Below are 24,612 nucleotides of genomic sequence, written 5' to 3'. Positions count from 1 at the left end.
AAAGGACACCGATCTAAAGTTGTAGCCTGTCTTATGCCTGGTCTCCTGCTGACAGTAACAGCATGCCTCTGGGATCCAGGGAACTGCCTCTATAGAAGAAACCAGGGAGTCAGTCTGAAGGTCGAGGCCAGCAAACTCAGAAACTATTGCGGAGCACGGTAGGAAATGATTGCAAGTTGATGGTGAGTGCGCTTTTCCAGGCATGTAGAAAGGTTTTAGTACTGCAGGGGCATTACCACTTAGCTAAGAATCAGCATCCTCTTACTGAAATTAGAACACAAAATAAGTCAGGCTGGTGGACAAATTGCAGTACATGGCCCCGCTGTGTTCGTGACCTATATTCACTTTCCAAACTTAGTGTGAAGCTCTGTTTTCTGGAGGTAGCAATTTAGTGGAAGGTGGCAAGGAAGATAATGCAGTCAAAGGAGGAATAGGGAGCGTTCAGCTTTTATGATATCTCTTCAGATGTCAAAAAGCCATTTTGGGATACAGTACAATCAACTTCCATCTTCTAACTTTATGTTATTGGGAGAAGTCAAGTGTGCAAGGATGTGGGTGAGGAATTGAGCCCCTATTAAGGTAACAGGAAGGGCATGGCCGAACAACACATTTAGAACCTTAGATGCCATTAAAAATAGGTGTGAAGGGCATCTAAATGTTTAAAACAGAAAATGAAAACGTCTAGTCTCAAGAATGCATTTTATGAGTAATATGATTTAAAATTTTTAATGGTTAGACTTACAGTAAGCTTATAAGTTCAGGAAATTTTTACTTTTCTTAGTCTTCATCTGAATCTGCTTATAAAGAAAATAAGCAGAAAAACTGATTACAAAAGAATTATAAAATAAACTGTGGCTAGGAAAAATGATTAAATTTTTTGTTAATTGACTTGTTTATTTGTCTAGATCTTACATATACGCTTCTTCTATGTATAACATTTTGATTTTTATTTTGTGGAGATAGGGGGTCTCATAACTAGTATGAACATATGTACAAAATAAATGTAAAAAGAAGGTAAAGGCCAGCCACAGTGGCTCATGCCTGTAATCCCATAACTTTGGGAGGCCAAGGTGGGTGGATCATAAGGTCAGGAGTTCAAGAACAGCCTGGCCTACATGGTGAAACCCCATCTCTACTACAAATACAGTGTGGTGGCATGTGGCTGTAATCCCAGCTACCTGGAAGGCCGAGGCAGGAGAAGTGCTTGAACCCAGGAGTTGGAGGTTGCAATTGCACTCTGACCTGGGCAACGACAGCCAGACTCTGTGTCAAAAAAAAAAAAAAAAGGTCAGGCGCAGTGGCTCACACCTGTAATCCCAGCAACTGGGGAGGCTGAGGCAGGCAGATCACAAGGTCAGGAGTTCAAGACCAGCCTGGCCAACATGGTGAAACCCCATCTCTACTAAAAATATAAAAATTAGTTGGGCATGGTGGTGTCAGTCTATAATCCCAGCTACTCATGAGGCTGACACAGGAGAATCATTTGAACCTGGGAGGCAGAGGTTGCAATGAGCTGTTATTGTGCCATTGCACTCTAGTTTAGGCTACAAAGCAAGACTCTATGTCAAATATGTATATGTATCTCTCTCTCTCTCTCTCTCTCTCTGTGTGTGTGTGTGTGTGTGTGTGTGTGTGTGTGTATGTGTGTATGTGTATGTATAAACTTCATCTAATTAAAAAATAATTGGCAGCTTGGGCAACATAGTGAGACTCCATTTCTTTAAAAAAAAAAAAAATAGCCAGGTGCACACCTGGTAGCAGTCCCAGCTACCCAGGAGGCTGAGGTAGGAGAATCGCTTGGGTCCAGGAGTTCAAGATTGCAGTGAGCTATGATTATACCACTGCACTCCATCCTAGATGACAAAGCGAGACCTTGTCTCTTAAAAGTTAATAATAATCGTAATTGATATTAACACACTTATTTTTTTCTGAAATTAGCCTATTTTTCAAAGCCTGGAATAAGATTAAATTTTACCTGTTAAACTCATTGAATTCAATACAACAGATAGTCACTAAGCACCATTAAAAAGTATTTTAAAGACACTTTAAAAATATTCTAGTCTTTTCTGATACTAAAAATTTGAAAACTCTTTTGAGAACAAGGAAAAGGTGAGAAATGTGAGTCAAAGGTGTATTTAAGGGGCTATGACAGCAATTAGAAGAGTTAATTTTTGTAACACATCTTTAATAATAATGTGCTCAGTTTTGACTTTAGAAACCTATGCCTAAGGATGTCCACATCCACCAAAAAGGTCAAGTTTTAAGAAGCAACACATGACAAACACTATAAAATTCTCTAGGCTTTAAGGAGCAGGGGCACTAAGAAGAAAAAAATACATTTACATATCTATATATATAAATTGTGTGTGTGTGTGCATATGTGTATGTGTGAAGGTGTGTGCGTGTATATACATATATACACACACACATAATTTGGCTATATATGAGATATGAGATCAGCTAGAGTTGCAAAATTGACAGCCAAATTTAGGGATATTAAAGAGGGCAAAATCTGTGAGAAAAATTAAAGAAATATGTACAGTTAGCTCTTTTAGGGTACAAGTAGTGAGAACTGGAAAAACTAGAAGAGAACAGAAGCTTAAATGGTTGTGTGTGTGTGTGAGAGAGAGAGAGGTGAGAGAGAGAGAGAGGTGATGCTTTTTGTTTTCTTTACATTTGTGGTTGAAGTGCGGGCATGTGTATACATAGAGGGGACGGAGACCATGGAAACGGAGATATTGAAAATAAAATAAAAATGCAAATAATTAAAGTCATACAATCCTGGAGGGCAAAGATGTAATGCTATCAAGTTCAGGGGTTGAAGCATTCATGTTGTCTTGAGGGAGGAACAGTCTGCAGGCAGAAGTTGATCTTTCCTCAGACTAAGGGAATTATTCTTCCTGTGAGAAGGGGTGGTAAGTGGGTTAGGGCAGTGTGCAGGATGGAGAGGAGCCTGAAAGGAAATAAGCATATTAAATGCAGGGGAAGATCCAGAGTAGAGAGGAATGAGTTGATGGGGTTCACCGTGTGATGATCTAAATTCTCTTTTGTCAAGATGTCAGGGATGTTGAAATTGCCTCTTATTGACAGTGGAGTAGAATAAAGGATCAATTTCCTTTTTTTTTTTTTTTTGAGAGGGAGTCTCACTCTGTCCCCCAGGCTGGAGTGCGGCGGTGCAATCTCGGTTTACTGCAACCTCTACCTCCCGGATTCAAGTGATTCTTGTGCCTCAGACTCCCAAGTAGCTAAGATTATAGGCACCAACTGCTACACTCGGCTAATTTTTGTAGTTTTTACTAGAGAGGGGGTTTTGCCGTGTTGGCCAGGCTGGTCTCAAACTCCTAGCCTCAAGTGAGCCGCCCACCTCATCTTTCCAAAGTGCTGGGATTACAAGTGTGAGCCACCATGCCCAGTCTAAAGTATCAATTTTGATCTAACTAACTCACTGGCAATCTAGGAAACTTACCAGAAGCGGCCGGGCGTGGTGGCTCAAGCCTGTAATCCCAGCACTTTGGGAGGCCGAGGTGGGTGGATCACGAGGTCGAGAGATCGAGACCAACCTGGTCAACCTGGTGAAACCCCATCTCTACTAAAAATACAAAAAATTAGCTGGGCATGGTGGTGCGTGCCTGTAATCCCAGCTACTCAGGAGGCTGAGGCAGGAGAATTGCCTGAACCCAGGAGGCGGAGGTTGCGGTGAGCTGAGATCGCGCCATTGCACTCCAGCCTGGGTAACAAGAGCAAAACTCTGTCTCAAAAGAAAAAAAAAAAAAAAAAAAAAAGAGACAGAAGCTACTTAAGTAAGCACTACATTTGGTTTCATTATTATTTATAATACTACTTTCTTCTTTGGTACATTTCATAAACTACATTGAGTTTTAAAGCCTTCCTCAACCTTATCTCTTTCATGTCCCCATAATTTATTTCAGAGAATGAATCAGTACTTTAGGTGGAAAAAAACGTTTTGAGTTCATTTTTCAATGAAACATGTTCAAGACATAGGATAAAAGAGAAGAAGCTATGTTTATTGCCTGTTTTCAGTAGGAGAGATGAGATTCTGGACTAAATTAAAATGACAAAAAATATTAACTTGTTGGAGAATGCTTATTTTTAATAGGATATTTTAATAAATAGAAAAATAATTTCTTAAATGTATATTATGCAACTAACCCAAAAGTCAAATGAATATATTCTACTCATAAGAACTTGCCTGTCAAGAAGTTTAACTTGTTAAGTAATAGCTCTCGAAGTTTATATTGTGTACATGGAAGTCACATCGTTTGATCTGGTAATTTTTATGTTTTAAATAAAATGATACGTTAAAAATAATCCCAAATAGAGGTATATCTCCTAACCCTTCACTGTCAAGCAAAAATTCTAATTTCTTAGATTAGTAAATTTATTTTATAAAATAATTGAAACAATTTATAATTGGCTTTAAACAATTCAAATGCTCATTCTTAGAAAATTTTGAGAAAGAAAATTCTGTTAGCCTCTGTAATAAATAAAGGGATGCTGACATTGGCTAAGTAGTTTTCTTAAGGTTACCCAATTACTTAAGAATAAACAAAAATGTGGGACCTTTTGTTACTCTTCACTTACTTCTTTATCCATCTATTCATATCATGATTCTTGCTTCTGTAATTACTTTGAACCCTAATTAACTCTCTCTTTCTCAAAGAAATATCTCTTAGAGGATTCTGTAATAGTATAATAAACTTCAGTGGCTCACTGGCTAACTGAAATATACCATTTTACACATGTGGTGTTTTTCTACAATTGTGACTTGGAAACAAGAAGAGCCAGGTGTGGGGATATAAAGGAAGTTAGAAAATCTCCATAGCATATGCTCTGAAAATTAATCAGGATCCCTTTTTTTGGTCTCAAATTTGTACTGAACTTTTAAAACATTTTAAGTGAAATTTACTGTTTTAAAGATAGTTTTTACAGACGTCTTTAAATTAAAAAAAAAAAAAAAAAAAAGTAATGCTTTATCTCAAGAGAAACAGACCCAGTGCACTTTCAGGACTACCAGCTTGTAAGCTGTAACTGGGCCTAAGGTCAAGTGACTGGGGGCCCTTCATTAGCCCTGTTCTGGGAACACCCATGGTTAGAGGTGGTGGTGTGTAGTCATGAGACCCATGACTACATACTCGTGTTTTAGTTTCCTAGGGGTCTTGTAACAAAGTACCACAAACTCGGTGACTGACAACAACAGAAATGTATTGTCTCACAGTTTTGGAGGCTAAAAGTCTGAGATCAGGGTGCTGAGAGGGTTGCCACCTTCTGAAGGATCTGGGGATGAGCTCTGCTTCAGGCCTTTGTCCTTGGCTTGTAGATGGCCATTTCTCTATATCTGCTCACATCACCTTTCCTTTGTGGGGGTTCCTGTGTCCAGTTCCCCTTTCTCTAAAGTCACCATTCACATAGGATTATGGCCCACCCTAATGACCTCTCTTCAATTTTTTTAACCTCAGTTACAGACCTTATTTCCAAGTAAGGTTATCTTCTAAACAAGGTTATATTCTAAAATTAAGACTTGAACATATGAATTTAGGGCACGGAGGATGAAATTCAATCCATAACAAATTGTAAATACAGGAAACACTGGTTTAAGGCTATTATTCCAAGTTATCAAAGGGGCTTGAGAGAGGAAATAAAAACGCTGACATATAGGAGAGAGAGAGAGAGAAAGATTTTGAGATAAATTTGAATTTATTGATCTATAATAAGGCACTTGCAGAAGAAGATAAATCAGGAAATGACAACCTAGGCACCTTATTTGGAAATGTAAAGGTAGCCAAAAGAAATAAACCTGGAAACTATTAAAAGTGTTTCCTCTGAGCTCTTAGGTCTGAATTCTTGAGATAAAGGCACATGTAAATTATGTTCATTAGAGATCTTGTTGCATTATTTCACTATATATATATATATATATATATATATATATATATATATATATATGTGTGTGTGTGTGTGTGTGTGTGTGTGTGTATTTTTGAAAATTTTTAATTTAAAAATTAAATCAAACTTTTAAATCCCTGATGATTTTGAGATCATTTGGCAATAGTGAAAAAAATAAGAATCTTCTTGGAAGATCAAGTAAGATAACTTCCCCTGATAAAAACTTACATGATGTTCCTAGGCAGGTAGTTGGCAACTGATAGGGAAAGATGGGGTATCATAGGACCAGGAAATAAAGCTGCCTTTTTCTATTGACAAAAGAAGTGCCGAGTAGGGGAGTACTGTGAGACAGTATATAAAACTGAAAATATAGTTTCGGAATTAGAGGACAGAGAATGAGGCTGGGAGTGTTCCAGATTTTTTTTCTCAGACACATCACTCGTTTTATGATTTTGAACAAAATGCTTAACCTTTATATCTCATTGCAAAAATTGTTCATTGTCTGTACAATGAAAGAAATAATCCTACTTTGATGTATAATTTGTTTTGTTCTCATTTTTAAGTGGTCTATGTCATATATATATATATATATATATACACACACACACATTATATATATATATATATACACATATACATATATATGTGTGCATTTTTTTAATATATGTACACATACACTTATTTTGCTGTCAGATGTAATAACATTTTATCGCCATACTAAAATAAGTTTTCTTTCAAAAGACTTCTAAAGATCAGAAAAACTTTACTTCTGACGCTACGTGGCAAGGTTCCTGTTTTCTGAGTTGTGAAGGTCTGTTGGGGGGAAATGGGGGAGGGGTGGGGGGTGGGGAGGTGGGAAGAGATAGCATGGGGAGAAATGACAGATACAGGTGAGGGGACGGAAGGCAGCAAAGCACACTGCCATGTGTGTACCTATGCAACAATCTTGCATGTTCATCACATGTACCCCAAAACCTAAAATGCAATTAAAAAAAAAAAAAAAAACATAAAAAAAAAAAAAAAAAGGTGAAAACTCATCGCCCACTAGCAGGAGTTAAAGAGCAACCTACTGATTCTGGATATGAAAGTGTGGCTTATGAAACAATGTGCAATGACTCTAATTCTAACAGCTAATCAATTTAAGTGAGTTTCATGTTGATGATGAAGAAAAACAAAACAAACAAACAAATGTGCCTGTGCTCAATGAGATTCTACAAAGCCTGTTCCTGCAGAGAATCCAGAAATTGAATTTGGAGAAACTCTTTTCAAGTTTTAATGAGCCACCTGCCTCCAGCTATAAAACCCAAAAAGGAAGGAAAGGAAATCTGCTAAACAACAGGCTAGCTGTAGCATTATATAGCAACTCTTTCTAGTGAGGTTATTATTATATTTTATAATGTCACTGGCTTTTCAGGAAATATCAAATTATATCTTGAATTAGTTAATATTTGATCACTGTTTTAAGTGTTATCACTTTTTAAAGCATCTTCAACTTAAATATAAAAAATAAAGTGAAAATTGTATTTTTATAAAATAACCATTAAATATTTACTAAATCTTATTCACCATAGTAGGTGTTATAGACGAAACCACAACAACAACAAAAGGCAATTAAGATAGGGAAGGTCTTCTCAGGCAGAGAAAACCATCTTTATGAATAATTGGAGAGAAATAAAACCATAAGGCTCAAATACATTATCCACTTTATGAACATTCGGATTGCAAATATTTTTCTGTATTACTTTGTTTTGCTATGTGTAGGAGGAACATTCTGACCAAACTGCCATGAGCCCTTTGGAAAGGAGAAAAGAGAAAGCAGGATGTCTATTCCCTTGACGTAAAGAGTGAGAGCTCATCTTGATAAAACTACACTTCTTGTCTTTTGCTTTCACAATGCCATCACGGTATTATTTAGCTTTCTTAACTCTCTGCATTCTCACATAATAGTAAGCCAACTTGTCTCTCATTAATAAGAGGAGGCAACAATCGATGTTAAAAAATATAGATACACCTCATTAATTTGGGAAAAAATATTTAAAAAGAAAGCTAAGGTGACTTTTTATGAACTCAATTTTTAACGGAGCTTTATGACTTTACAGTACCTCCCTGTAAATGTAACTATTCTTGGCTTTGGCCTTGAGCTACCACCAAAGCTCCTGATAACCCATTCTCACCAAATTAGGGAGTAAGTTCATCTCAGGAATGTTTCTTGTTATTTGATTGTTTTTGATTGTTTGTTTTGGGCAAAAGAGTGACGTGATCTGGGGTATTCTTTGGAAAGATGACTCTGGAAATGATGAGAAGAAACTGATGGCAGTGATATGTATGCTTGCGTACATGACCAAATGAGTTAAAATGTGTAGGATATGGGGGATAAGCAACACTGAGACAAGGATAAATCCAGTTTTAAGCCTGAGTGGCTGTCAGTGTTAGAGGAAGTCATAGATCGGAGAAACTATACACTCACTGTTAAGACCTGTTCTTATCAATTTTATCATTTGTTGACCATCCTGGATTAGATATTCTGGGCACTCAAGATCATAGTGCATAAAGAGCCACTGCATAGATGAGGTACCTTTAGGATGTATGGAGTTAAATCTGGTAATATATAGACACAATCATGACATTTCCTGGGGAAAGAATGAAAAGAGAAGACAGAAGTGAAAGGAAGGAAAGGGAGTAAGAAGATGGGAAGGGAAGGAAGGGGCAGAAGCTTGAAGAGCAAGGTCTGTGATGGGTTAGAGTTACATAACTAATGACAATGTCAGACATTGTCACAAAGGTTCTTTTTGAATGGATCTGAATTATTTTTTAAAATTCCAGCACTTTGGGAGGCCAAGACAGAAGGATCACTTGAGCTCAGGAGTTGGAGACAAGCCTGGGCAACACAGGGAGATCCCATCTCTACAACCACAACAAAAACCTACCCAAGCACAGGTTGTGGTTCCAGCTACTCAGAAGGATTCCATGAACCTGGTAGACAGATGCTGCAGTGAGCCTTGATTGCAACACTGCACTTCAGCTTGGGGGACAGAGTAAGAGCTTGCCACAAATAATAATAATAAATATATTTTTTTTAAATAAAAGACTGTTTCTCCAATATGAAACTACAAAATTGGAATGCTTTCTCTTTTCTCCTCAGAAACATCTCTCATTCTTCTTGCTTTGAATACAAAATAGAAACGTTTGAACTAATGAGAAGATGACTAATCATTTTAAAGGTAAACGTGAAATTATTAATGACATTTCAATTATCAGACAGAATGATTTTTAAAAAGTAATGCTAACCAAAAATGTTATTGTCCTGAAAAGTATTGAGCTGTTATGGCATATGCACTTCTTTTACAACAAGTTTTTTTAAATTTTTTTAAGTTCAGGGGTACATCTGCAGGTCTGTTACATAAGTAAACTTGTGTCATGAGGGTTTGTTTTACACATTATCACCCAGGCATTAAGCCTACTACCCATCAGTTATTGTTCCTGATCCTCTTCCTCCTCCCAATCTCCACTCTCCAATAGGCTCCAGTGTGTGTTGTTACAATCTAGATGTGTCCATGTGTTCTCATCTGTTAACTCCAATTTATAAGTGAGGACATACAGTATTTGCTTTTCTCCTTCTGTGTTAGTTTACTAAAGATACTGGCCTCCATGTCTATCCGTGTCCCTTCAAAAGACATGATCTTATTCTTTTTTATGGTTATGTAGTATTCCATGGTGTACATGTAGCCCATTTTCTTTATTCTATCATTGATGGGCATTTAGGTTGATTACATGTCTTCGCTATTACAAATAGTGCTGCAATAAACATACATGTCCATGTGTATTTAAAATAGAATAATTTATATTATTTGGGGTGTATACTCAGTAATGTGTTTGCTGGGTCAGATAGTATTTCTGTCTTTAGGTCTTTGAGGAATCACCACACTGTCTTCCACAATGGGTAGGCACAAGTAAAAATTTTATGAAGAAGATGCCAAAAGCAATTGCAACGAAAAATGAAAAATGGGATGAAATTAAATTAATGAGCTTCTGTACAGCAAAAGAAACTATCAACGGTGTGAGCAGACAGCCTACAGAATGGAAGAAATGTTTTGCAAACCGTGTATCTGATAAAAGTCTAATATCCAGTCTATAAGAAACTTAAATGTACAAGAAAAAACACCACCATTAAATAGTGGATAAAGAACATGAACAGACACTTTTCAAAAGAAAACATAAATGCAGCCAACAATTATATTTTAAAAAAGTCAACATCACTGATCATTAGAGAAATGTAAATCAAAACCACAATGAAATACCATCTCACACCAGTCAGAATGGCTATTACTAAAAAGTCAAAAAATTACAAATGTTAGCAAGGTTCTGGAGAACAGGGAACATTTATACACTGCTGATGGGAATATGAGTTAGTTCCTAACTTACTTTCATATACATTATATTAAAATTTTAATCCTAAACTTATTGGCAATATAAATTTTATATTTCTCTAAAAGTCTAAGCCACCTTATTTTTTTAAAAAGAAGTATAAAATATTATATGTTTATTTTGGTTTAGTAGATTATTGCAATTACAGTATTCAAGATTTTATAAATTATGCAATAAAGAGAATATTTTATAATGGGATATATAATTCATATTTTAATATATATTATATATATATATATATACATAAATCAGCACTTATAAAGTATACAGAATGGGAAGCGGGTCTTCAAGGAACTTACATATTAAAAGGTAAAACCATTTGGGAAATGATGTGACCACTTTACATTAAAGATCAGCCATTATCATGATAGTGCACACACACATGAAATAATACCCATGGCAGACCAAATCATAGTTACCACCAAGGTAGATGATGGGAAAGTGCTTTATAGTTTCTGTTTTTGTTTTTTAGATAGAGTCTTGTTCTGTTGCCAAGGCTGGAGTGCAGTGGTGCAATCTTGGCTCACTGCAACCTCTGCCTGCCGGGTTCAAGTGATTCTCCTGCCTCAGCCTTCAGAGTAGCCAGAATTACAGGAGGGCACCACCATGCCAGGCTAATTTTTGTATTTTTAGTAGAGATGGAGTTTCAACATATTGGTCAGGCTGGTCTTGAACACCTGACCTCGTGATCCACCTGCCTTGGCCTCCCAGAGTGCTGGGATTATAGGGGTAAGCCACTGTGCCCAAGCACTGTTTTATGGTTTTAACTGTAGCTCAGGGCCAGGAGTGGTGGCTCACGTCTGTAATCCTAGCACTTTGTGAGTCTGAGGCAGGAGGATCACAAGGTCAGGAGTTTGAGACCAGCCTGGCCAATATGGTGAAACCCTGTCGCTATTAAAAATACAAATATTAGCCGGGAGTGCTGGTACACACCTATAATCTCAGTTACCCGGGAGGCTGGGGCAGGAGAATTGCTTAACCCAGGAGGCGGAGGTTGCAGTGAGCCAAGATTGTGCCACTGTACTCCAGCCAGGGTGACAGAACGAGACTCTGTCTTAAAAAAAAAAAAAAAAAAAAAAAAAACCAAAAGGAGCTCAGGCAGTGGCTCTTCTGTCTGATCCAGTCTCCCCAGAATCTTGAATTCTGCCTGGTCGCTACCACTCTTCTGCCTTTGAAGCTGCCATATCAAAATGTTCACTTTTTATTATAAACAAGGACTTAACTTCATAGATCAGATTGTCTACAGAGTGTCTAATCCAGGGATATGCATAGTGTGTACATAATACATTTAAAAGAAAGCAGTACAATGTGAAGCTCCATGTCTCATTCTTTGAACAAACAAAACAAAGCTAAATAAAAATCTTAGAACAATAGAGGAAAATATTTGAGAGACTGAATGATGAATACTTACCTCCCCACCTCTGCCAACATATTTTTGTAGCTGAAGTCTCAAAAGGCAAAGAGGCTTGCTAAAGCCACCAAGCTAGACAACGGCAAAACCAGCTTGGCATGATTTTCAGGTGTGTGTGTGTGTGTGTGTGTGTGTGTGTGTGTGTGTGTGTATGTGTGTGTGTTATGGGGGTGGGCATATTTTAGGATTGGCGAAATATTTAAGGGAAGGATGAAGGTACAGTGCACAACTTTCAAATTATATAAATAAAGTCCAAACACTCATTCTCTCAATGCTTTAAGTCTTTTGATCTTAAGCTCGCTGCTATTTCTTCTGAATTCCAGTACTCAGAGTGTAAAATGTAATCAAAGCAGGAGGTATTTCTGTGAGATTTGTAGTCCTGTTCTGCCATTAGAATCCTAAACTCTGTAGAAAAAAAAGCTAGTGGAATAGCCTGTTTTTTTTAAACAAACAGACTGAAAAAAGGATAAACTCTACACTTTATTCATTTCCTTCTTATCTTGTATGTGTTTTTATGCCTTTTTTTTTTTTTTGGTTTGGGAATGCTCAGCAGATAGCATCAGTATCTCCGTGACACACTGTGCATTTGCATACTGAGGAAAGAGATTTGGAACTGGAGACAAGCCATGGGGCAAACAAGCCATTAGAGCAGCAGCATCCCATCTTCAGTAAAAGGACCTCGCTAATAAAGAGAACTGCATGGGAATGCCAACAATAACTTAAATAGAATATTCCAAAATCTCTCTGTCTATATAAAGCCTTCTTCAAAATTTTCCATAACCTATTAAAACGTCTTAATGAGCATCATATTGAGATGGAAGGAGGTCATTACACTGTGTGGAAAATTTGCATTAATAGCTAAAAAGGTATTGGTTTCTTCTTACTCCTTAGCAACTGTGAGTGATTTCTTATAATTTTTTTACCTCAGTTTTAAGGTGACCTTGTTCTTTTTCTTCCTAATTTATAGTCCCAAGAGGAGGGTAGTCCAAAAAATGGTTATAAAGAAATGCTAGTTTTATGAGTGTGCTTACTGTTGAACTAACGTTCAAAAAGAGACAAATTCCTTTTATTCTGTAGGCTGTTCTGAATGGGGTGGTATTGAATTTGGGGGATTACTCTGTTTCAACAAAAACTACAACCATAATGTCTGACATTTGTGGAGTGTTTACAGTGTGCCAGGCTCTGTTCTAAGTACTGTGCATAAATTAACCCACTTATAACTTGTAACAACACTGTGAGCTCAGTGCTAATATTGTCCCCGTGCTACATGTATTATTATGTTCTCATGCTGCTATGAAGAAATACCTGAGACTGGGTAATTCATAAAGGAAAGAGGTTTAATTGACTCATAGTTCAGCATGGCTGGTGAGGCCTGTGGAAACTTACAATCATGGCAGAAGGCACCACTTCACAGGGCAGCAGGAAAGAGAATGAGTGTCAGCAGGGAAATGCCAGACACTTATAAAACCATCAGATGTCATGAGAACTCACTCACTATTACGAGAACAGCATGGGAGAAACCATCCCCATGATCCAATTACCTCCCATTGGTTCCCTCCCACGACATCTGGGAATTATGAAGATTACAATTCAACATGAGATTTGCGTGAGGACACAGCCAAACCATATCACTTCACATGAGGAGATTGGGGCAGAGGGAGATCAAGTAACTTGCCCATTGTCACATAACTAAGCCTGTCTGGTAAAGAAGGCTTAAAATTGAGGCAATTTGACTGTTCATATAAGTACAAACTAGAATTTAGCTTCTTCTATTGAACAAAATATAGGTCCCATTGTCCAAGTTGCCATTTGCTCTCAGGTAACCACGAGACATCTGTGCAGAATTTAGCAGCTCAGTGGAGTTTATCAACTCTCAAGTACTGAATATTAGAGTTTAAATGTACTCTAGGTTTAAGTGTGAAGGCCTCATTTTGTAGCTGAACATTCTGAGAACAGTTATGAAGTTAGCATTCAAAATAACTAAAAGTAACATGGAGAACGAGACGTTGTACTCAGGTCCTCTAAATGCTTTTCATCATTTTATTTTGAGCCTGCATCGAAGCTTAGAACACTACAAGAGAAAGCCCTAAGCACTTGGATGTTATCACGTTTGGAAAACTTACTTGTACTGTTACAAATAATTTCAATCAATGTAAAGCACTGCACACCAGGCAATAGGTTATGTATTTTTATATACAATGGCTAACATAATTTTTAATCATTGTACAGGTGACATAGCTAAAACATAAATTAAATATGGTTTCTGATCTTGCTTAATTCCAAGACTGGCTTTTCTATTTCTCAGCAAGCTGCTGTAATGGATGCTGAACTGTCCACTGAGATCCCTGTTCTTCCACTTCTAGCTTTTCCCTCTGAGAGCTGCCTAAGCTAAATGGAGCTTTTACAGCCAAGGCCATGTCCCCTTTCCCAGGGCAGCTCCTATTCAATGGATATATGTGGGCCAATTTTCAAAGATTATTTTCAGCCTCCAGGTACTCAGTGTGATGGTGGGTCTGGCAGAGGCCATACAGTGACTATGTGACCGTCCAACTTCTCTGTTTGCTTATCTTGCTTCTTTTCTTTTCCTTCACAGGTGTGAATCCCAGAAGTCTTCCCAGCAAACATCCTGCAGGTTCATCTCTACATGAGTCTGCTTTCAGGGAAATCGGACATGTGACATTTAACTATGCATTTCTTGAAATTAAGAAATTCTTACCAAGCACTAAGGATAGATCTATTTATAGGTGCTGTGAACATGAATACTAATGCATATAAATGTCTATTTATAAATACAAATATAAATACATCTCTCTCTCTGCTCTTCCATCCCTGGCCCCCAAGAACACATATGCTCATCATCTGAATATCATTCCTTGGAAGGGATGTGCTTGGCAATAGCAATTCATGCTTGTTCTTAGATCACAATTTGACACTGTTGGGCTCCCATGTTTATTTTCTTTTATTTTGGTATTAAAGTTTTAGAATACATGTGCAGAATGTGCAGCTTTGTTACATAGGTATACACCTGCTATGGTGGTTTGCTGCACCTGTCAACTGGTCATCTACATTAGGTATTTCTCCTAATGCTCTCCCTCCCCTAGCGCCCCACCCACTGACAGGTCCTGTGTGAGATGTTCCTCTCCCTGTGTCCATGTGTTCTCCTTGTTCAGTTCCCACTTATGAGTGAGGATGTTTGGTGTTTGGTTTTTTGTTCCTGTGATAGTTTTCAGAATGATGGTTTCCAGCTTCATCCATGTCCCTGCAAAGGACATGAACTCATCCTTTTTTATGGTTGCATAGTATTCCATGGTATATATGAGCCTCCATGTTTTAACACTTCAGCTGTACTTTGACTCCAAGTTGTGAGGGAACTAGTTCGATTTGAAAACATCATGCACACAAGGTTAGTTTTCTGGGGCTGCCATAACAATATATCACAAGGAAACAGAAATGTTCTGGAGGCTGGAAGCTTGAAATCAAGTTGTTGTGAAGGGCATGCTCCCTATGAAGACTCTTGGGAAGAATCCTTCCAGCTTTGGTGGCCCCAGGTGCTCCTTGACTTGTAGCAACAAAATTTAAATGTCTGCCTTCATCTTTATGTTGGCTTCTTTCTATATCTCTCTGTGTCCTCTCCTCTTCTTATAAAGATACTCGTCACTGGATTTAGGGACCAGGCTAAACCAAGGATAGTTTCAACTTGAGATTGTTAACTAACAATGTCTATAAAGACCCTACTTCCAAGTAAGTCTGAGGTTCTGAGTTGAATGGATTTGGGGGGACACTATGTAATCCACTACATGAACAAATGAGTTATTCAGTACAGCGACTCCTCACTCTTATCCAGTAATTTCAGCCTCCCCATTTCTCCCTAACTGTTTCTGTTGAGAGCACAGTCAGTTTTCCACAGGGGCTTCTCCTCCAAAACTATCACATCAGAGTTTGGGATTTACTTCTCATTAACCTTTGTATCCCTAAAGCCCAGTTCGCAGAGGTATATTAGCCAGGGTTCTATGTGAGAACTAAACCAATCGAATGATAAAGTAGGATATAAAAAGTTTTATTTCAAGAAATTGACTTACACAACTGTGGGGGCTGGCAAGTCTGAAACTCATAGGGCAAGTTGTTAGGTTGCAAACTCCCAGGCAGCAATTGGCACTGTGGTGCACGGCGGGAGTTCTTCCACAGGGAAACCTCAGTTTTGCTCTTAAGACCTTGAACTGATTGCATGAGACTCACTCAGATTATTAAAGACAATCTCCTTCTTTTTATTTTATTTTTTAAAGTCAACTGACTATGGATTTTAACTACCTGTATCCCAAATACCTTCACAGCAACACCTAGATTAGTGTCTGATTGAATAGCTGGATACTATAGTGGAGCCAAGCTGACTCATCAAACTATCACAGGTGGGTAGTGTATTACCATCTTAACTAATCCATCTGACCCCAGAAAGCTTTATTTGGCAATATTAAAAATTGATTATGTTTCCTTCTAGGTTATCATGGCTATAGTACAAAAATACTCATTGAGAGTTTTTTAAAAATAAATAACATTTTACTATTTGGACCCTGAAACTTAAATCTTTTACAGAGCAGATTAACATAAGTATATTCTACAGAGACAATCCTCAAAACATAAGTGGGCATATACTGCATCTTTCTTTATGCTAACAAAAGCTAGACACACACAAGTATATCAATTTCTCATTTGGTAACTTACCCAAGGTCCCCAGCTGATGAATAGGAGAGCCTAGATTTGAACTCATGCCTACCTAATGGCAGAACTAGAGCTTACTTTGATTAAGTTCACTAAAGCATTAGGTAGATGGGCCAGGGCCAGAATTCAGTGTTCCTGATTGTCCAGTGTTACTTCTCATTTATCACACTAAAGGTGTTCAGAATTATAAAATGGAGACAAAAAGGCAGAGGGCCTCCTCTGAAGGAGGACAGATATTATAACCTCCCAGTCATGCTTAGCTTAAAAATTCTATTTTAATTTTAAACCTTATGCTATTCAAAAATAGCCCAAAACAAATCTATTTACGTTTATATAGGCTGGTAAGTCTCATGTGGTAAATGATAACAGCAGAACATTAGAATTATGTTCTATAAGAAAACCTAATTACAAACTTGGTTTAGGTAAACTAAATATTATTGTTATGATGATTGGTAAATATTTACAGGCATAATTCAGTAAGAGTCTCATTCTTCTTTTCTAAGGCTCAATTCAAAGATAATTTTCTTAGAAGATTTTTAGTCAGGACTCTCTGAAGAAACAGAATAAATATGTTTCTATATATGTAATAGATATAGATTTAGTATAGATATATAAATATTGACATATGAGAGGGGACTCATTAGGAGAATTATCTTCCATGATTATGGAGACTGGCAAGTCCCACAGTCAGCCGTCCGTAAGCCGGAGAACCAGAAATGTGGGTAGCATGGTTCAGTCCAAGCCTGAAGGCCTCAGAACCAGGGAAGCTAATGTGAAACTCACAGTTCAAGGTCAAAGGCCTGAAAACCTAAGGAGCCACTGGGGCAGGTCCAAGAGTCTGAAGGCTGGAGAACCTGAAGCTCCAATGTCTAAGGGCAGAAAAAGATAGACCCATCCACAGCAGAAAGAGATCAAGTTAGCAAATTCGCCTTTCCCTTGCCTTTCTGTTCTATCCTGGCACTTGGCAGATTGGATGGGTGATTCATGCCCTATCTGGGTTAGGACAGATCTTCCTTAGACAGGCCACTGATTCACTCTTCTCTGGAAATACCCTCACACCCCTACCCCAAAACAATGGTAAACCAGCTATCAGGGTGTCCTTTAACCCAATCAAGGTGATACATAAAAGTAACCATCGCAGAAGTGAAATAAAACTGTCTTAGAAACAAAAACAGCAGAGCACCATGATTCAGGTCCTAAATATTTCTAAATGTGAACATATTTTTACTTGCCATAAAATTTAAAAACTTGAAATACTTCAGCAGGTTTGAACAAGAAAAACTTATTAACAAATCTCAGGCTACTGTAATGTATCTTTCATGGTCAGGCAGCTTTGTGAAGCAAACTGAAGTCAACTTTCGTCAGCTTGGACATACTTTCTTAATTCTTATTTTGTGTCTATTATTCCTTGTTAATCTCTGAAATTCTAAAGTTTGACGGGGGTTGCCTGAATGATCATATTATCACAAGGAATATTGCCTACAATTTAGTGTAATTACTCAGCTCTCATGTTCTCTATGAAGGCAATGAGATTTCATTTTATTATTTATTTATTTATTTTGAGACAGAGTCTCACTCTGTTGCGCAGGCTAGAGTGCAATGGCACAATCATGGCTTATTGTAGCCTCAACCTCCTAGGCTCAAGAGATCCTATTACCTCAGCTTTTCATACAGCTAGGACTACAGGTATGTATCACCAGGCCCAGCTAATTTGTGTGTGTGTGTATATGTGTTTTTTTTGTTTGTTTGTTTTTTTGTTTGTTTGTTTATAGAGATTGAGTTTCACCATGTTTCCTAGGCTGGTCTTGAACTCCTGGACTCAAACAATCTACCCACCCTGGCCTCCCAGAGTGCTGGGATTACAGACATTAGCCACTGTGACTGGCCTGGCAATGGAATTTTCAAGGATCAGCAGGAATAGATTATATAATTTAGAAGTTCTCCCATTTCTTCTGTTCTTCTCTAGTGTACAAGAACTTAACCAATTTTCACATTTGAAATTGTTTTTCATTGGTAAACAGTCACGTATGCCTAAGAATATTTAATAGCATTTACCTTCCTTAAGCATTCCGCTGACTCTTGTTGTTTTCACAGGGGTAAATAGCCCCACCTTGCAAAATGCTTATTTCAGCTGTGGCAACATAACAGGATAATTACAAATAGGAAGGTATATGCACATTGTAAGAGGGTGAGACAAATTCAGAGATAAAGCATAGAGCTTATCTGAAAGAATGGCATCAGCAAGGGTAATGCATATTTTTATATAAGTTCATTTGAATAATGAGGGATTTGGTGCACTAGTGGATTGAACTGTGTTCTCCGCAAATTAGTATGTTGAAACTCTAACCCACAATGTGACTATATTTGGAGACAGGCCCTTTATAGAAGTAATTATGACTAAATGGGGTCATAAGGGTAGGGCCTTCATCCAATAGGAATGATGTCCTTTCAAGAAGAGGAAGTGACACCAGGGCCATGGGTGTGCACAGATACATTAGCCTGAAAGTATGCAGAGGTAAGGAAAAAGAGCTGGCCCAGAGTCAAAGTATGAGACCACTATGAAAAACTGAAGTGCTAACTTGCAAATTTGAAATTTGGATTTTATGGAACTCCCATAACCAGGAACTGCATGGGATTCAATATACACAAAATTTTCTAGATCACAGGACTTTTCAGTTGAAAGGTGATTTTAAAAATCTGGTACTTCAATTCAGGGGCCTAGCCTGAGCCATCACCCCAAGCAATGAGTCAATTGCAAAGAGTCCCAAGAGTTGTAGTAAGAGGTGCTATATACAATGGTACAAAATGTAATATGTTATATGGACTATTTGTCCAAAAATCACTAAATTGTTCTTTTTCATGTTTGCTCATGAAAATACAAAAAGTGAAGCTGACTTGAAATCAAAATGAAAATAAAGAACAAAGCAGGAGGCATCACACTACCGGACTTCAAACTATACTACAAGGCTACAGTAATTAAAACAGCATGGTACTGGTACCAAAACAGAGATATAGACCAATGGAACAGAACAGAAGCCTCGGAGGAAACATAACATATATACAACCATCCGATCTTTGACAAACCTGACAAAAGCAATGGGGAAAGGATTCCCTGTTTAATAAATGGTGTTGGGAAAACTGGCTAGCCATATGCAGAAAGCAGAAACTGGACCCCTTCCTGACACCTTTCACTAAAATTAACTCCAGATGGATTAAAGACTTAAACATAAGACCTAACACCATAAAAACCCTAGAAGAAAATCTAGGCAAAACCATTCAGGACATAGGCATAGGCAAGGACTTCATGACCAAAACGCCAAAAGCATTGGCAACAAAAGCCAAGATAGACAAATGGTACCTAATCAAACTCCACAGCTTCTGCACGGCAAAAGAAACAGTCATCAGAGTGAATCGGCAACCAAAAGAAAGGGAAAAAACTTTTGCAGTCTACCCATCTGACAAGGGGCTGATATCCAGAATTTACAAAGAACTAAAACACATCTACAAGAAAAAAAAACAAACAAGTCCATTCAGAAGTGGGCAAAGGATATGAACAGACACTTTACCAAAGAAGACATACAGGAGGCCAGCAAACATGAAAAAATGCTCATCGTCACTGGTCATTAGAGAAATGCAAATCAAAACCACATTGAGATACCATCTCACACCAGTTAGAATGGCAATCATTAAAAAATCTGGAGACAACAGATGCTGGAGAGGATGTGGATAAATAGGAACACTTTTACACTGTTGGTGGGAGTGTAAATTAATTCAACCATTGTGGAAGACAGTGTGGCGATTCCTCAATGACCTAAAAATAGAAATCCCATTTGACCCAGCAATCCCATTACTGGGTATATATCCAAAGGATTATAAATCATTCTACTATAAGCACACAAATGTTCATTGCAGCACTGTTTACAATAGCAAAGACCTGGAACCAACCCAAATGCCCATCAATGATAGACTGGACAGGGAAAATGGGGTACATATACACCATGGAATAGTATGCAGCCATCAAAAATGATGAGTTCGTGTCCTTCGTAGGGACATGGATGAACCTGGAAACCATCATTCTCAACAAACTGACACAAGAGCAGAAAATCAAACACCGCATGTTCTCACTCATAGATGGGTGTTTAACAATGAGAACACATGGACACAGGGAGGGGGGCACTACACACTAGGGTCTGTTGGGGGGAAATGGGGGAGGGAGGGACGGGGGTGGGGAGGTGGGGAGAGATAGCATGGGGAGAAACGACAGATATAGGTGAGGGGAAGGAAAGCAGCAAATCACACTGCCATGTGTGTACCTATGCAACAATCTTGCATGTTCTTCACATGTACCCCAAAACCTAAAATGTAATAAAAAATAAATAAAATAAATTTTAAAAATTCAAAAAAAAATGAAACAGACTCCCCTATTTATGTTGACTTAGATAATTAAAGAACAGAATTGACTCAAGAGCATATAAGATGAGAAGTAAATTGGTTTTTAAAGATTTTTTTCCCAACATTTGAAAACACAACATATGGCTTTTTTTATGCCCTCCCCTCAACCAGTGAAAAATTACTAGGTGCTTTTTCTGATCACTCAAGCCTGAAGTGTTGGAGCTAGCTATGCCAACTTCAGGGCCTTCAAGAATATATGCACATAAGACTAAGGAAAGAAGGGGGCTTCTTACTGAAGGGAGAGTGTACAGGCTCTCCCCCAACACGGCCATCAACAAACCTGGCACATTTCACCCACACCTGGCATTTTTTATCTCTGCTATAGGGATTCTACTTACTTTTTTCAACTTCTCTTTGCAGATCTATTCAGTCACCAAAGCTTGTAGCTTTTTATTTCCTGTTTCTCTTTTTCATGCTTTCCTTTCTGTTTTGTAGCAATCACCATAATTAAGCCCATATCCCTCAGTTTTCCACAACATTCTCATATATGGAATTTTGTTTTTACTAATTTTTCTCTTCAATCAAGCCAAGAATGTGTCATCAAATTAATGTTTAAAAAACCCTTCAATCATAAGCTCCTGCTAAAGAATGTGCTAAATTTTCCCATTTCCAATAGGCTAAGCACAGACATTACTGGAGTATTAAGGTTGGTTGTAGCCAGGAAGAAAACTGCCCCTCAACCCCTCTTTACACTGTACCTTCCAACCAATTAAACCGATCTTTCAGGAATATGGAGCTTCTCATCACTGTGGTTTGGCTTATATTAGGCTTTCTTTATAATGCTCGTTTAGTTCCTCTGTGTCACTTATCGAAGTCTTCCCAGCCTCCAAGCCCTAATTCATAGAAAGCATCTTTTTCCAGTAAATTTTCCCTTTCTAACATGGTCCAAACTGAATGTTCTCTTACATGATATTCTGTGTCATGTAGAACCTTTAACTATCATTAATTATCAACAATAATAATATAAATCATAAGTGTCATCCACATAACTTATTTGGTATTGTGAATTATTTTTGCATATGTACTATATCCTTGTTTCTACACTTACATTTGGTCTCTGAGACTTGGTTTTGTTATATTTGCAGGTTAGACAAAAAATTTCAATTTTTATCAACCTAGATAATGTGTAATAAGTCTCATGTAAACACTATTAGCAGACACTAAAAGACACAAATTGTTGTAATTTGTGTCCTGGCAGATTGGTTCTCATAGATCTGTGTTAATGAAATATATATATTTATCAGAAATTTTAAATAAAATGTTACAAATCACTTTATATATATTTAGAGATTAACAAATTCTACTTACTAAATAAAATAATATACTTATTGAATAATTGCATGCTAAAATTTTGTTATAATCAAAAACCTATTATCTTATTTTGGTAATGGGAAAGTTTTAAAATTAGTGTGGTGATGATTGCACAACTCTGTAAATGTACTAAAAATATACACTTAATACAGGTGAATTTTATGTATCTAAATTACACCTCAATAAAACTGTTAAAAATCATATCATCATGTCTACAATAATACTGCTTTTTAAAGATATTTGTTTAAATTATTTTTAAAATCCAGCAGCCACCATCAACCATCTGAATTTCAGTTTATCACCTCCCCCATGACATGTTTACCTGAATTACAGAATATCATTTCCACTGCCAATATTTTATTTTTCTTTGCATTTCCACAAGATTAAAGTACCCAAGAAATTTTCTATAGACTTCCCAAATCACCATTTGTCATATTCTTTGCCACTGCCATACTGAGGAAAATTAGACCAAACTCATATATATGTTTACATGCGCGCACACACACACACACATGCACATAATTTAACATGTGGGTTCCATTAGCTTACCTAGGCTTTCATTTGAATACGCAGTGAAAACACATGGCAATTTCAGGCAGAGCAAGGACAACTCTAGGCCAAAGCCCTCCTTTAACAAACAGCTGTATTGCATAGCAGGCTCATTCGGATTGCCATCCAATTAACACCGAATATTTCTCTCAGTCAATACATCGTTAACTTAATTCCTTTCAAATTGAACTTGCTCTGTTCCAATATTGGCACATTAGGAGTTATTATCACTCTGCTTCTGCTGAATGGATCTGGTGCAAGCCTGTTCAGAACATACCGCCGTTCACCCTCCTACACCCAAAGTATAGTGTCCCCAGCAGTGCCTCCTGCAGCTGAGCATGTCAGTGTATTCTAAACCAGCACATCATAACTCTTCTTGGCTATTACGATAATATACTGGAAATAAACCTTTTAATCTAACTAAATAAAACGAATATACTTGTACACACACAGTCTGCTTTCATCAATACTCTATATGAACAGAATCTGACTGCTCTAGTCGAGTAGTTTTCTGGGTCTCAGAGTTCATTTCTATGCTTTTTGGTGCTTATAACTTGCAATTTTTATATATCACATAGTTCATTTAACTCTCCTTTCCTCCTCATAAAATTGTAGGCTTCAGTGCTTGACGGACGGTGGTGCAATGAAAATGCAAAGGAAGAATTCAAAAGTTTGGTTTTCTTCTCTGATAACACAGACTTACCTCAAGCTCACGGCTCTGGACTCTCTTCTCCTCCCCTCTACAATCTGATCAGAAGCCTCAGCTTGTATATTTTCTTCCCAGACTAATTCGACACTGGCTGAGGGTGGGTTGGCCTGGAGGGAGTAGTGAAAGAAATAAAGAATAAATTCCAAAAGGAAATGAGGTTTATCTATTCAGTTCCATTTTCACTGGCTTTCCTCTCAGCGTCAGACATTTAGATTAGTTCTTCACACCTGGAAGTAGCAGGGGAATAATTATTCTAGTTCGTGTTTTAATTTTTTTAATTATTATGGATACATAATTGTAATACATATTTATGTAGTATTTGTGATATTTTGATATAAGCATGCAATATACATTGTATTTTGCATTGCCTGTATTTGATATATGGTTGTATCCAAATGTCACAGTCACTGAGATATTCATTACCTCAAGCATTTATCATTTCTTTGTGTTAGGAAAATTCCTTTCAAATTGAACTTGCTCTGTTCCAATATTGGCACAAATATTGTATATTTGAAAATAACTGAAAGAATTCCTTTCTTTCATTCTTTCAGTTATTTTCAAATATACAATAATTATTCTGCTTAACAGTAGTCTGAATCTATTATGGTATACAGTTAATGTTTCCCAAAATTATACCACCAGACCAGAGGCTGACTTATGCTTCAAAGAACTTGATTATAAGTGTTTAATTATACCTTAGACAATAAATAATGTTTGGGGTTTTAAATTTGTAGCCATTGTTAATGAAGTACGGCAAACATTTCAACAGAATAAAAAGTGTGTTTGTAGAAAAATAAGCAACATATGTAAGTTACCAATAATATCCATAAGAACAGCATTATATAATCTAGGTATAGAGACCTTTCAGTATATGACACATCATTTTTCAAATCACAAGATGTAGTAATGAAGCACAAAGAAAGATGTTTTAAAATCATTAGATATGCTGAAGATTTTCTGTCAAATTAGAAAACGTGATAGATAACGGATGCTTCCATTTCTTTAATAAAGAATATTTTATACTGCTACATTGTTTAAATATGTGACATTGTTATAAAAGAAACATTCTACAAATTGCAGTGGTGTTCACATAAAAAGAATCGCTGAAAATTGCATAGTTTGATTAACTAAAGAA

Source organism: Saimiri boliviensis, chromosome 13 (assembly GCF_048565385.1).
Source record: "Saimiri boliviensis isolate mSaiBol1 chromosome 13, mSaiBol1.pri, whole genome shotgun sequence".
Taxonomy (NCBI): Eukaryota; Metazoa; Chordata; class Mammalia; order Primates; family Cebidae; genus Saimiri; species Saimiri boliviensis.
The sequence above is the reverse complement of the archived record's forward strand: the minus strand, read 5'-3'. Positions refer to the sequence as shown.